Source organism: Pseudopipra pipra, chromosome 11, assembly GCF_036250125.1.
Source record: "Pseudopipra pipra isolate bDixPip1 chromosome 11, bDixPip1.hap1, whole genome shotgun sequence".
In the NCBI taxonomy this organism is placed as follows: domain Eukaryota; kingdom Metazoa; phylum Chordata; class Aves; order Passeriformes; family Pipridae; genus Pseudopipra; species Pseudopipra pipra.
The window spans coordinates 21,856,383-21,868,892 of NC_087559.1; the positions used below are offsets into that span (position 1 = coordinate 21,856,383).

Below are 12,510 nucleotides of genomic sequence, written 5' to 3' on the forward strand. Positions count from 1 at the left end.
CTGCAATTCTGTCCCCACCCCCTGCTGACCCACATCCTTCAGCCTTCACTGCTGGGGAAAAGGAAAAGGGGGGAAAATATCAACCCTACTTTAACTTATGTTAAAATATAACTTTAACTGAATCTGGTTAAACAGTTAAGTTTGAATGGAAATAAAAACAACAGCTGGCTTCTGATCAGAAGGAGGAGTTTGGCTTTCAGCGATTTTTGAATCAGAAGTAAATAAGGCTGTAGTGAAGCTTCCTGCCCGAGCTGGGGTGCCTCAGAGGTTCCCTCAGCACCCCAGGGTGGCTCCCAGCACCCTTCTTCGGCAGCCAGCACCCTTCATTTCCATGTCCAGGGTGGGAACACAGCCACAGAGAGCCAGCTGGCCCCCCCAGGGGTCCTCCTGCTGCCACAGGCAGAGTCACATTTTTTAGTCATTCCGGTTTTGATCACTAATTTCACTTGTGTAAATTGTGAGTGGATTGTCTGTGCTGTAAAAGGTGGCCAGGGGAGCCCACACAGAGGGTCCCCAGGTTTGCTAAAGCCACGTTCCCAGGATGTCATTTTGTGAGATATGTAATGACCACACTTTGAAGAGTCCCTTCAGTACACGAGGTCCCCAAGGGCCTCTGCATTACAGATTCATAGACTCACTGGGGGAGGAAAAGACCTCTGAGGTCATCCAGTCCAACCATTTAACCCCTGCAGACACGAACCCGAGGAACTTCAGTTGCAGAAGTCGGGTCCTGAGCCTTGACTCTGGGAGGAGCAGCACCAGGGCTGAGCAAAGGCTGCTCTTGCTGAGTTAAAATCCTCCCGTAGGGATTCCTGCCGAGATGCCCATTTGTCCCACACACAAAATGCCAGAAGAGCTCAGTGCTATGCACCAGTTAACCTCCTGACTCGCTGCCTCTGCCCTCACACCCGTATGACCAGACTTGTTAATGTTTGGAGGGTGTTTTTTCTATGAATAACTGCTATTACTGCTGACCAGTGTTACCCTTTGGACACCTTCCTTCTCAGTCTGTAACCTCCATGTTTTCCACTTTGACATCTTCATTCCTTTTCCCTTTTTGATTTTTCAGCCATTAGTCTCTCAGCTGGGTTGTTCTTTTGGTTTTGGTTTCTTTTCTTTTTTTTTTCTCCTGTGATTTTATGAGGAAATGACAGCCAACACATGAGAGGTTTACAGTAGAAATGGCTTCACAACCTCGACCTGATTTTTTTTTTTCTGATTTAGTGGAAAAAAGGCAAGGCAGGACACAGATCCAGGAGGCCACAGGGAGGAGGATGCTAATCAGCTGAGACACAACAGAGGAGGGTTATACTTGCTCAGACCTGAGCTTTAACTTCCTGAAGTATTGGGAAGTGCTCTCCAGCACTAACTTTCTGTTGCCTGTTTATTGCTGAATCAGACTCCCATTGTGTCCTAGATTACTTCAATTTCCCCATTATTCAATAATCCACAGTTCCTCTCTTTGCATTAGCCTGGATTCTACTTAGAAAAAAATCCCTGTGGATATCAGAAAAAAAATTTACCTGGAAAAAAGTATTAAAATTTAGGTTGGGCAAATGTTTGAATGCTTCAGGAAACATTTTCTTTCTGGTGAAAGTCAAAACAAAAAGCACACAAAGAAAAAGGTTTTCTGCTTACTTCTCTGGCTTGAGGTTTATTTTCTATTTCTCCCAGATTTCCAAAATTCCAATAGCCCTGAAGGGTTCAGCAGTACAGCTCTGTCCAGCTCTGTCTTACCCACACAGAAAGGCCACTGTGGCCTTCCAGTACCTGAAGGGAGCCAAGAAGAAAGATGAAGGGAGACTATTTATAAGGGTGACCAGACAAGGGGGAATGGCTTCAAGCTGAAAGAGAGTAGGGTTAGATTAGATATTAGGAAGAAATTCTTCCCTGTGAGGGTGAGGAGACCCTGGCACAGGTTGCCCAGAGAAGCTGTGGCTGCCCCATCCCTGGAAATGTCCAAGGCCAGGTTGGATGGGGCTTGGAGCAACCTGGTCCTGTGGAAGGTGTCCCTGCCCATGGCAGGGGGTGGAACAAGATGATCTTTAAGGTCCCTTCCAACCCAGGCCGTTCTAGGATTCCATGACTCTGTGCTGGCTGTGAAGAGATCCTTCATGCCCGTGAATCCCTCCACGCTCACACAGCACAACCCACAGCCAGGTTGTGTTCAAGAGCACCACAGAGAGAAGCAGCCCTTCTTTAGCTGCACAGTGTTTGCACAGCAAGGGGTATTTTTACAGGCCTCAGAGCTGCTGCACATCTGCCACCCCTGTGGTGTCCCTGCCGTGGAGCCCGGTGCTCCCGGATGGAATTGCTGCACGTGTGACACTCCTGCTCCAGGATGGGCAGCACAGCCAGCTCCTTCCAGAGCCACCACCCTGCTGCTCACTCCTCACACAGCTCTTCTGTTCACCCTCCTACAAATTCTGGGCTGCAGTAGAAAAGGGCTGTGTTTAGAAAGCATCAAAAGAAAGATTTTGCCACTGACAGTGCAAACGATTCGGTAACAAATGGCATCAAATTCGGTGTGTTGTAAGAAATCAGAATCCCATATTGTCAGGTGTTCTGGACTGGACAGCAAAGCACAAGCATTCCCTCTCATCTAGACCACATTCAAAGACTGATAGACAGCTGTTTCCATCTCTGCACCTTGTTTTCATACATTCTGTCCACAGTAGGAGTCACAAAAATCTCACTTGGACGTTTGTCTCTCTTCACTAAGGAGATGTCTGAACATGGCCCCAGGAACCTTGAAGTAATGAATATTTTACAGTCACATTTTAAGGACTTGCACATAAATAAGAGGCATGCCTAACTGATATTTACCTACAGCTGCTGCCATAATAGGAAACCAAATTAATTAAAAACATCAGCAACTACAGCTGACAGGGGAAGGGAACAGATAAATACAAAATGCACCCAACTGTTACTTTCACTGTGACAGAGAAGCACTAGTTTTGCAGAGCTGGCAGCTCCACATTTTCATATGAATTAACTTACCCATCACTAAAAATAAAATTAATTTACTACATTGAGCACTACTTGGCTGTTGGGTCACACTGATCAAAACCCAAACCACAACCCTGTTACAGTTCAAATCAGGATGGCCCTGTAGCTCACTGGCAGAGGAATGAAGGCCATTATTCCAATTTGCTTAGAAACTGGAGTTATGTGAGACAATTTATATTACTAGTGTTGCTTCAGACTGTGTTTGTGACCCTTAAACAGCTCACCATGGAGGAGGTTATTTCTGAGGAAGCAACACTTTCCCGAGCTGCAATCTCTGCATGATTATCTGTGAAATGCTTTTGTTTTCCTGAGAGGTTTTGATTAAAGCTATGTTCACAGTACAGTATTTTTTACTCACATACACCATTCCAATGCACCTATTAAACAAGCTTGGAAAATGCCCTCAGAATCACAGAAAGATTTGCAATACAGTAATTTGTAACACAGCTAAAAAAAATTATCAGATGATAAAAGAAGGGGGAAAATAGGGAAAACTCAACTTCTCTGCCTCAGCCCCACCCTCAGCTTTCCCCTGGAGAACCATGTGCAAGGTGTTTTCCCTCACTGACCACGTGACAGACCTTGTTACTACAGACCTGCTTCCTAGAACAGCCACTATAAATATGACATCACATTAATTAACCTTTCTTTTATTCCTCTGCAGGAGTGATATTACACTCCAGATCACATGCTCATTAACTTTTCCATTCTTTGAACCAGTAAGCTGACAAATTCAAGCAAAAGTATTTGAAATAAGCTTAATTTGTCTCATTTTTTACTTGGTTATCTGCTCAGCCTAAGAGACAACTTGTTTCTGATGCATGAAGCAGCAATTCCATACCAAGTACTAACCTGAAATGTTCTGTTCTGTACCTATTTCACCCTAAAGTGGCTCATTCAATCAAGGGAGGCTTTTAAGCAGATATTGGAGCTGCAGCCATGACTAAGTGACAATAATGAGACCAGACAGCTTAAAACCTTGATATTGTTTCTGCTTCATACCCAAGCTGACACCCCACTGAGATCCTTCCACATTTGCCTCCCTTTATGATACTGCAAAAGGCACAGCTCATCACAAACAACCACATTAATGAGATTTCTATTGGGATTGCAATACATTTTTCTATTGGGACCATTTGGACACTACTATTTTCCTAATTATTCCTCTCCTAATTAATTCTACTGGCAGTTGCAGATCTTCAGTTGCATAAATACTCTCCTGTGTTTGCTCAATTAAGTGGAAAGATTCCTGTAACCTAACATGTTAACATTAGGATAAAAACAGCTGCATAACCTCCACCCAACACAGAAAATCCTGGAACTCTCTAAAGGAAAAGCCTTTCAAAGCTCCTTAGACCTCTATTTTTTCCCCAGTTGTTCATTTTAATTTTCAAAAGTATATTACAAATATTTTTTTCCATCTTTCAGAGCTGGTGAATGTACCAGATTACCATTGAGTACAAAACAGCATTTCTTTGGATAATTACATGCCAAGGAGCTTTACTACAACTTTACTACACTGAATGATACCACTGAAGTCTATAAAGGTTTAGGGAACAGAAGAGTTCAGGACTCTGCTGCATCATCCAGCACCCACCCACACAGCTATGGATGACAACAAAAGTCTTGGTGTGTCAGGGGATGGCTTTTGTCTTCCTGGTTCCATTCCAGTGGAGGGAGAGAGAACTCATTTACCCAAGTCTTTGGAGGAGCCTTCAGCACTGCCAGTGCCAACCTTGGCTCAGGAAGTCTGGCCAGAATCCACTTCTAGGAGACCCAAAGAAAAATGGATTTCTCCCATCAGGAAAAAGAATGTCATTGTGCAGAAGGACAGAACTCTGTCCAAGTGCCCTCCCAGCCCACGTCAGTGTTACCTCACTGTTCCAGCTTCTGTGCTGAGAGGCCATTTCCTATCCCAAGCATTCCTCCCTGGATCACCCCTTGCACCCAAGAGATGAGTTTCAAGGTGCTTCAGACTTGCACCTTTGTTTAACAATAATAAACAAAGAGGATGAACACCTTCAGTCACTCCACATCACCAGTTCCATCCTTCCCAATGTGTGCACAGCAGCCTGTTTGCTTTGATTTATGACTAGGAATTTACCTTAAAAAATTCCCTTTTGAGGCATCAGTGATATGCCAGCTTTAAAGAAATGACAATCCCAAATTTTGGGACGTATTTAGGACTAGTAGCTCCTTGACATTCCATCCTGGGTTACACGGAGTGTCTCAGGAGGCCAGGTGGTGGCTGTAATCCAGTTACATCATGGATTTGATATCTAAATGTTCTCATCAAGAAAGTCTGCCACTTCAGCAAGGTAAAAGTAGGACAAGTGTTTTAACTCCACTGCATTTTGACAGTTTCCATGATTACTGCACTTTTAAAACCAACACCTTATGGCCCATGTCCAGTCTGCTCACAATGTCCCTATTGGCTCTCCCTTATCACAGATTATTTAAGTTTCCAGTTGGAAACAATCAGCTTGGAAAGAGTTGGTTAAGTGCTTTAATGAGGTGCTGGCTCACAGCCCCAATTTTAATACTCAAAAGGAATAACAGTTGATAACTCCCAGCCTCCAAGGCTACATGACACACATTACTTTTTAAGACTATAAACAGGATTATTTTGTGTTACGAAACAGAATTAAACTTTTCACTGTCTAGGACTGTAAAATTATTTCAATATGGATTAGCTCTAGGTTTTCCAAACATTATCAACTTTATCAGTGCTATTCAGTGCAAGAACTTCCAGCTGTGTCAGTTAAGACTGCGAGTAAGAAAAAATCATGCCAATTAACCAAAGAGCCTCACAAGATAAATATAACACTAACTTTTTTCTGGACACATCCCACTTAGTACAAAACTCCAGTTCAGCAATGAAGTGCTTCCTATTGCTTGGCATTCCTGCTGATTTGGAGTTGTACAAACAGAACTGCCCTGCAGGTTAGGCATGGATTTGACATTAGTAAAAAACATATATTAAACCTCAGCTAATTATACACACAATCAAAAAAAAAAAGAAACGTTTGAATTTTTATCTCAACAGTTATGAAGCAGGAGAAAATCTTGACAGGAAAAGTATCCATAATGATCAGATCCTTACAACCAGATGGCTTCCTCTTGCAGTGAAAATAAATGGTTCAGAATGTCCTTTGGCCTGTCTTCACCACAAAGATGTAATCTTGGTTCCTAAATCCAGATGTAGACACTTCTTTCCCCCAAGCCTAATTTAATCCCTGGTATTTAGGACACCAAAAGAATTCTCTGCAGGGCTTTTCCACACCTATTAACTTCCACAACCATATTTTCCCGTTCCTCATGTTTGGAATACAGCCCTTCTCAAACACAATGCAGAGCACAGCCTGCTGCCCTGCTGCAGGCCAGCTCTGGCCTCCCTCCCAGAACACACCCTCTGGAACCTCTCCCCTGCACCCAGATCAGCACACAGTCCTCCAAACACATTTCAGCAGGAAGGACAAACCCCAGCCTCAGCTATGAATTTTGAAATAGAGGGCTTCTTGCAGATCCAACCATCTTGCCCATATTCCACAGGCTGTGCTTTCCTCTGACAGCCTGTGGAGATGGGGGTTTTACTCCCTTTTTTTACCAGCCTGATCTGTGTTCCTGAGATAGTCTGACTGGTATAAATCTAATTAAACTCTGAGCTCAACATGGATTTGATCTCAACTATTACTTAACTTCTAAGTATGACAGAGGTCATGGGTTGGAAGGGACCTTAAAGATCATCTTGTTCCACCCCCTGCCATGGGCAGGGACACCTTCCACTAGCCCAGGTTGCTCCAAGCCCCGTCCAACCTGGCCTTGGACACTCCCAGGGATGGGGCAGCCACAGCTTCTCTGGGCAACCTGTGCCAGGGCCTCACCACCCTCCCAGGGAAGAATTTCTTCCTAATATCTAACCCTACTCTCTTTCAGTTTGAAGCCATTCCCTTGTCCTGTCACCCCAGGCTCTTGTAAATAGTCTCCCTCCATCTCTCATGGAGCTCCCTTCAGATACTGGAAGGCCACAATTAGGTGACCCCAAAGCTTCCCTTCTCCAGGCTGAAGTACACTGATTTTGTTTAAGACTTTAAAGATTTGATGGAGTTAAAGGTGGGGAGACACTAGAATGTTTTTCTAATGATATCAGCTGATTTTTTTTAAAAGACATAACTCTATTTTTAGAAAATAGTGTGTCTCTCCAATACATGCATTGCACGTGCATTCAGTGAGTAAATAAGTACCTGAACTTGCTTCATTCATTTCTGAGGCAGAAGAGGCAGGAATCTTCTGTTGTGCTGTAAAACCTGAACCTGGAAACTGCAATTTTGGTGCAGTTCTCCTTCCTTAAAGACAAAAGAAGAAAGAAGAAAAATCATTCACCTGGTGATGAGCAGGAAAGAGACCAGCAGTTCGTGCTGGGCCAAAGCCAGTATAAAACACTCAGATGTAGATCATCTTCCTGAATTGCAGCTCCTGCTGTCCCACTGGGCAAAATGAAAATCTACATGTTCCCAGAAGTGCACAAACCCCAAAATATGTCCTGTCCCAGTCCCTCACCTCCAATGAACAGAGCCCAATCAGTGGTTAAAACAACGATGGGGAGGGTAGCAGCACTGCTGTAAAACAAGCTTTAGTGAGGTATAAAGGCCTGGTAATAAATTTGCTGTAAAACAAGATGTAAGAATAGCCCTTGTCCTAAAAACACTGGAGCAAGTAGATCTGTATCTTTTACAAAGTTAGGCTGAATTAGAGGCTGAATTAACCACGTGCACTTGCCACCTCCACTGCAGAGGCAGCAGACAAGCACTGTCTAATCATTCAAAGGTTCAGACGAGTTAGCTCAGATCACCCATTTAAATCACAAAGCTTATCTAATTTTGTACGGGGCACTCACACTCACTTCATCCCTCTGGCTGCCTTGCAAGAGGCAGCAGCTACCAGTGGGGACAGGAGTAGGAGAAGCTGCAAGTCAGGGGGAGACAAACATCCAATTACAGTTTATTGTATCAAATGAACATTTCCATAGCAACCACTGACTCAATCAGCCCAATTTTCAGGGTAAAGTTTTACTTAATTAAGAAAGGAAGCATAAAATCTTAATTTGAGCCTGTTACAAAAGGTAAGTACTTTGCCTGTTTCAACGAACTGATAGGCCATAAATTAAATGAAGAATGCTAAGCAGATTAAAGTGTTGGATTTTGTGCATTTCTGTTGATATTTTGGGGCTATCCATTCCCTCGTTTCTGCCGGTAAGAAGTGAAGATGAATTCCATCCTGATCAGTTCAAATACCTCTGCACTCCAAAATAAAATAGAAAAGTTGAATTTTAACTAAAAAGAGTAATAATAATGCAAAAGTAACAATGAATTATCTTTAAAAAAAAACAGAGCTGATGAATTTTGTAAGCATTTGTTCTCTCTAATGTTTCAAGGTTTGTTATTATCATGCATCAGGAATGACCTTGCTCCATAAGGTTACAAGATACTGGGGGTTGGACAAGATGATTTCCAGAGGTCCCTTCCAACCATTTTCTCAACAGCTAAAGGACAGATTCACTGGTTTCTATTTTGTCCAGCTGTTTGTTAATTAAAATACATACTAATAATAACATATAAACCAAACTTCTATTGTCACATACTTCAGTAATCACCACTAAAACAAGTAATTTACACATTTAACTTTTAAACACTGCAGGGTCATAGAATTTAGACCCAAGTACTACAAAGATGTATACTCAAAGAACTATAAATGATGAGAGCAAAGCAAACTGTACAGGTCAGAAACCACCACTGGCAACTGTTAGGTATTTAATTTTTGGTATCTCACCTTTTATCAGCAGCACAAAAGCCAACATTTCAACAAATACTGTATTTTACTGTCTGAAATACAGCTTTAGAAACTATTTCAGGGGAATGATGGCTGTTTGCTGTGTTCAGAGAGCCACATCTAGAACAACTGGCATTCCACAGAATCCTTGAAAGCATCTGGAATAAGTGGTTAATGAACACTTCAGCTGAAGGCTTTATAGGACGTTTTAAAGCTTGTACAGTACAATTTGCACTTTCTGATAATAATAATAATAATAATAATAATAATAATAATAATAATAATAATAATAATAATAATAATAATAATAATAATAAAAACAGAGGAATAAGATAGAAATCAGGGGCTTCAGATTGCCCAGGATGGATCAGATAATCCTAATAATTATTTTCTAGAACTAAACAATACAAAATGTTACTGATAGAAACGGGTCTTTTTTTTTTTTTTCCTTAACAGTACATATTAGAAAAAAAAAATGGAAAAAAAAAAAGGAAAGGAAAGAAGAGAAACCAAGAAGGGCAGCTGAGTAGCAAAGTCTGCAAGAGACAGACACCTCATTTTTATTTGTATCCTTAAAATCTGCTCCTGCTGCCAAGGCTGCCGTGTTGATCTGCCCTATTTCCAGCCCCGAGAAGCCAGAGCTGAGCCCAACCGCGGCACTGCCAGGCCTGGAGATGAAGGCACTGCTCTGTTAGTGGCATTCCCGTGCCTGAATCCTCAGCAAACACAGAAAATCACCACTGGCAACTAACCCTGAATAAACACAAAGCACATTTAAGTGACCATCTGAAGTGCCCCGTTAACCACCCTCACACTCATCCTCAGGACACACCCCAGGCAGTTTTGTGTCCACACTTGACAGTTCTTCCCTTGGATGTTGTTTGGCTTGTTAAAGCTCAGCAGCCTAAAATAACAGTGCCCAGTGAAGTTATTAAACCCCAAAATAGCCCTGTGACAATTGTTTGATTTATTTCCCACTGTCATGTATCAAGACTTTTATCTTAGGTCAGAACAAAAGAATTCCAGACTCCTGCCTGTGTTAGATACAGAGAGTTTTTTGAGATGACATAAGGACAACAACAATTATACGTTGGGAGGTTATTTATGAAGAGCAGGAAGTTCGGAGGAGGAAGGAGGGTGAAAGAAGTCAAATTGCTTTCCAAGAATAAGAAGAAAGACATTTTTAAAGCAGCTAAACTTTGCCATTTTATCTTTGCTTCTCTCCCAAGACCGAAGGCAAAGATCCTGCATTTTGACTGTATCACAAAAAGGTTGGTTTTATGTCTAGAAAATTAAAATGTCATTATGCTCAAAATTATGAAAGTACAAAATCTAAAATTTAAAAAAAAAAAAACCAAACCAAAACAAAAAACCACAAACCCGAAACAACCCAAGTATCTGTCAATTCAACTGCAAGATACATCAAAAGCTCCCTGCCAGCATCAGTTGGTTGTTATCCCAGGACAGCAAGGCTCACAAACAAGCATGACATGCTGGAAAGGTTCCTTTAACAGATTCACCGCCGCGGAGAAGTCGAGCAGCACGTGAGCAAACACAGCCATCACCGTTTCAGAAATCAGATAAAGAAACCAACTCCTTCAAAGCTCTGTGCTACAACTGCAGTTAATTATCTACTAGAAGAAGAAAATAAAATAGACCTTTAAGGCAGCCCGTCAAACCAACACTGGAGTTTTCAAGAATGAGTCATTTTACCTACTATATGGGACTGGGCTTAAGCAGAAGATCCCCCCAGCACAAATAAAGAAGGGGCAAATCCACCCTGTCAGAGAGAGGAGCTGCTTTTTCCACTGCTGCCATACACAGCAGGTCATACAGTTCATCTTTTGCAGGCTGGGAGGTTGGAAATGATCATATATAAATTGTTGTTGTTACAGTTTTAACTCATTTAGGAGCTTTAGATACTGTTTCATTACAAGCTATTTTTATTACATCTCCTCTATAATATAAAAACTGTTGTCTTTAAAATCAAGATCAAAGCACTACTCCAGTATAGAAGAAAGGGTTTTTTTTAATTATCTATCTATCCCCCAGAGCTCAAATAAGGTTATGTAAACAGACATGCATTTGTTAGCATACAGAAACTAGGAAGTCTTTTGTCTCAGTTATTTTCTGATTTTATTTTGTAAAATGCTGACACATTTGGTAGGTACCAACAGGTTGAGTAATCTAAAAGTCAGCTCTCATTTCACTGGTTACCATTACCTTCATATAATGAAAACTGATAAATGAGGCTATTCCATGTGACAACACATTTTGCCTCACTAAATCCAACAGCTGTAACCTCATAACAACAACAACAAAAAAAAGTTAATTGACAAGTCAACCCCACAAATTTTTATTCATACAGAATTTAAAACAGTGACTGCACCACATAATCTTATTTCTTATGCTTTGCTCTCTCTCTTTAACAGTACAAAACACATATCATGCATACTTAGAATCTGGTATATTCCCAGTTAAAGTGTAGAACATGGCAGCATCCAAGCATCAACAATTACCTACATTGAGACATAAATGGATCACAATTTATCAGTCAGTTTGCTTATGCAAAGTAGCTGCTACAAATCACACAAATGATAAGAGGAGTGTGTGCAGAAGGTATCTAGGAGATAAAAATCTACGTGGATGCAAGGCAGAAAACATGCTTTTAACCCAGAAAAAAAAAATCCAACCCCACAGCTATCTTCAAGGAACTACAGCACATCAGACTGAGCTTTGCTTTTGCTTAGATCATCTCTCTTGGAAGGGCTGTAGCTATTTTTTTTAATTCCTATTTAGGCTTCTTCTAAAGCTGGGCTAGAAAAGACTGCACATGCACATCTTTGACTGGAATTTTGTAGGAAAACAACTTCATCTGAGAAGCTTGTGAGGAAGATGTTCAAATCAGTGGCTTGTGACTGCACTTCCTTACTTGTACCAGCACAGATGAGAGCCAAGATAAGAAATCTAAAAAGCTCTGATGTTTTATATCCCATTACTCAAAGTGCAATCCAAGCTAATAGCCCTCTGCTAGATGCTAAAATAAGATCTTGCACACTGGATGTCTGGTAGGAGTGAGCATATTTGTGAAAACTGCCATGAAACAGGTACTGCATCAGGAGTGGTAAAAATTCCCCCCTGGAGAGAATCCAGCAGGGAGAAGATTGCAGACATTTGTATAAGGTTTTCAGGTACTGTGTGAGATGTGGGCATCAGCCCAAGGGCACAGCCCACACAGACATATACTTTGGAATGTCTAAGCATGTAAATTTGGGCTCTGATCTGCTAAAGAACTCAGTGTTCTGCAGTTTGCAGTGGGGAGTCAGCCTTCTCAGCCAACACTCAGAAATAACCCACCATTAGGCCTCTTATGATTTGGGGGGTTATTTTGGGGGGTTTGTTTTGATTATAGGGAAATTCTAGCGGCAAGCACTTCACACGATTAGACCCTGCTAATTGTCTTGTCACTGAATACAATTAAAATTTTATTTTACTCGGAGTAGGAAAAAATATTGGTGATTCAAGATGTGACGTTCTCTCTAAAGAGCCAGGTTTTGAGTCCATGATTACAGAAAGATCTCCAGCTGAAGCAAGAATACTTCTTAAAATTTTCTTTCCATTTCAAGGAAAATAAACAATAAAAAATCCCCCACCAAAACAAGCCAAACCTGA

The 12,510-nt window shown here is 41.5% G+C and overlaps 2 long non-coding RNA genes across 2 annotated transcripts in view; both read right to left on the bottom strand.

Moving 5' to 3' along the window:
- LOC135420559 (uncharacterized) overlaps window positions 1-12,510 on the bottom strand; it is a 28,004-nt gene that overhangs the window by 8,531 nt on the left and 6,963 nt on the right. The gene's annotated exons all lie outside the window — the stretch shown is intronic.
- Window positions 156-9,009, bottom strand: LOC135420547 (uncharacterized). Its single transcript, XR_010433591.1, has 3 exons — window positions 8,839-9,009; window positions 7,254-7,355; window positions 156-1,497 (listed from the first exon to the last, which is right to left on the bottom strand). It is a non-coding gene; the product is annotated as an uncharacterized LOC135420547 (long non-coding RNA).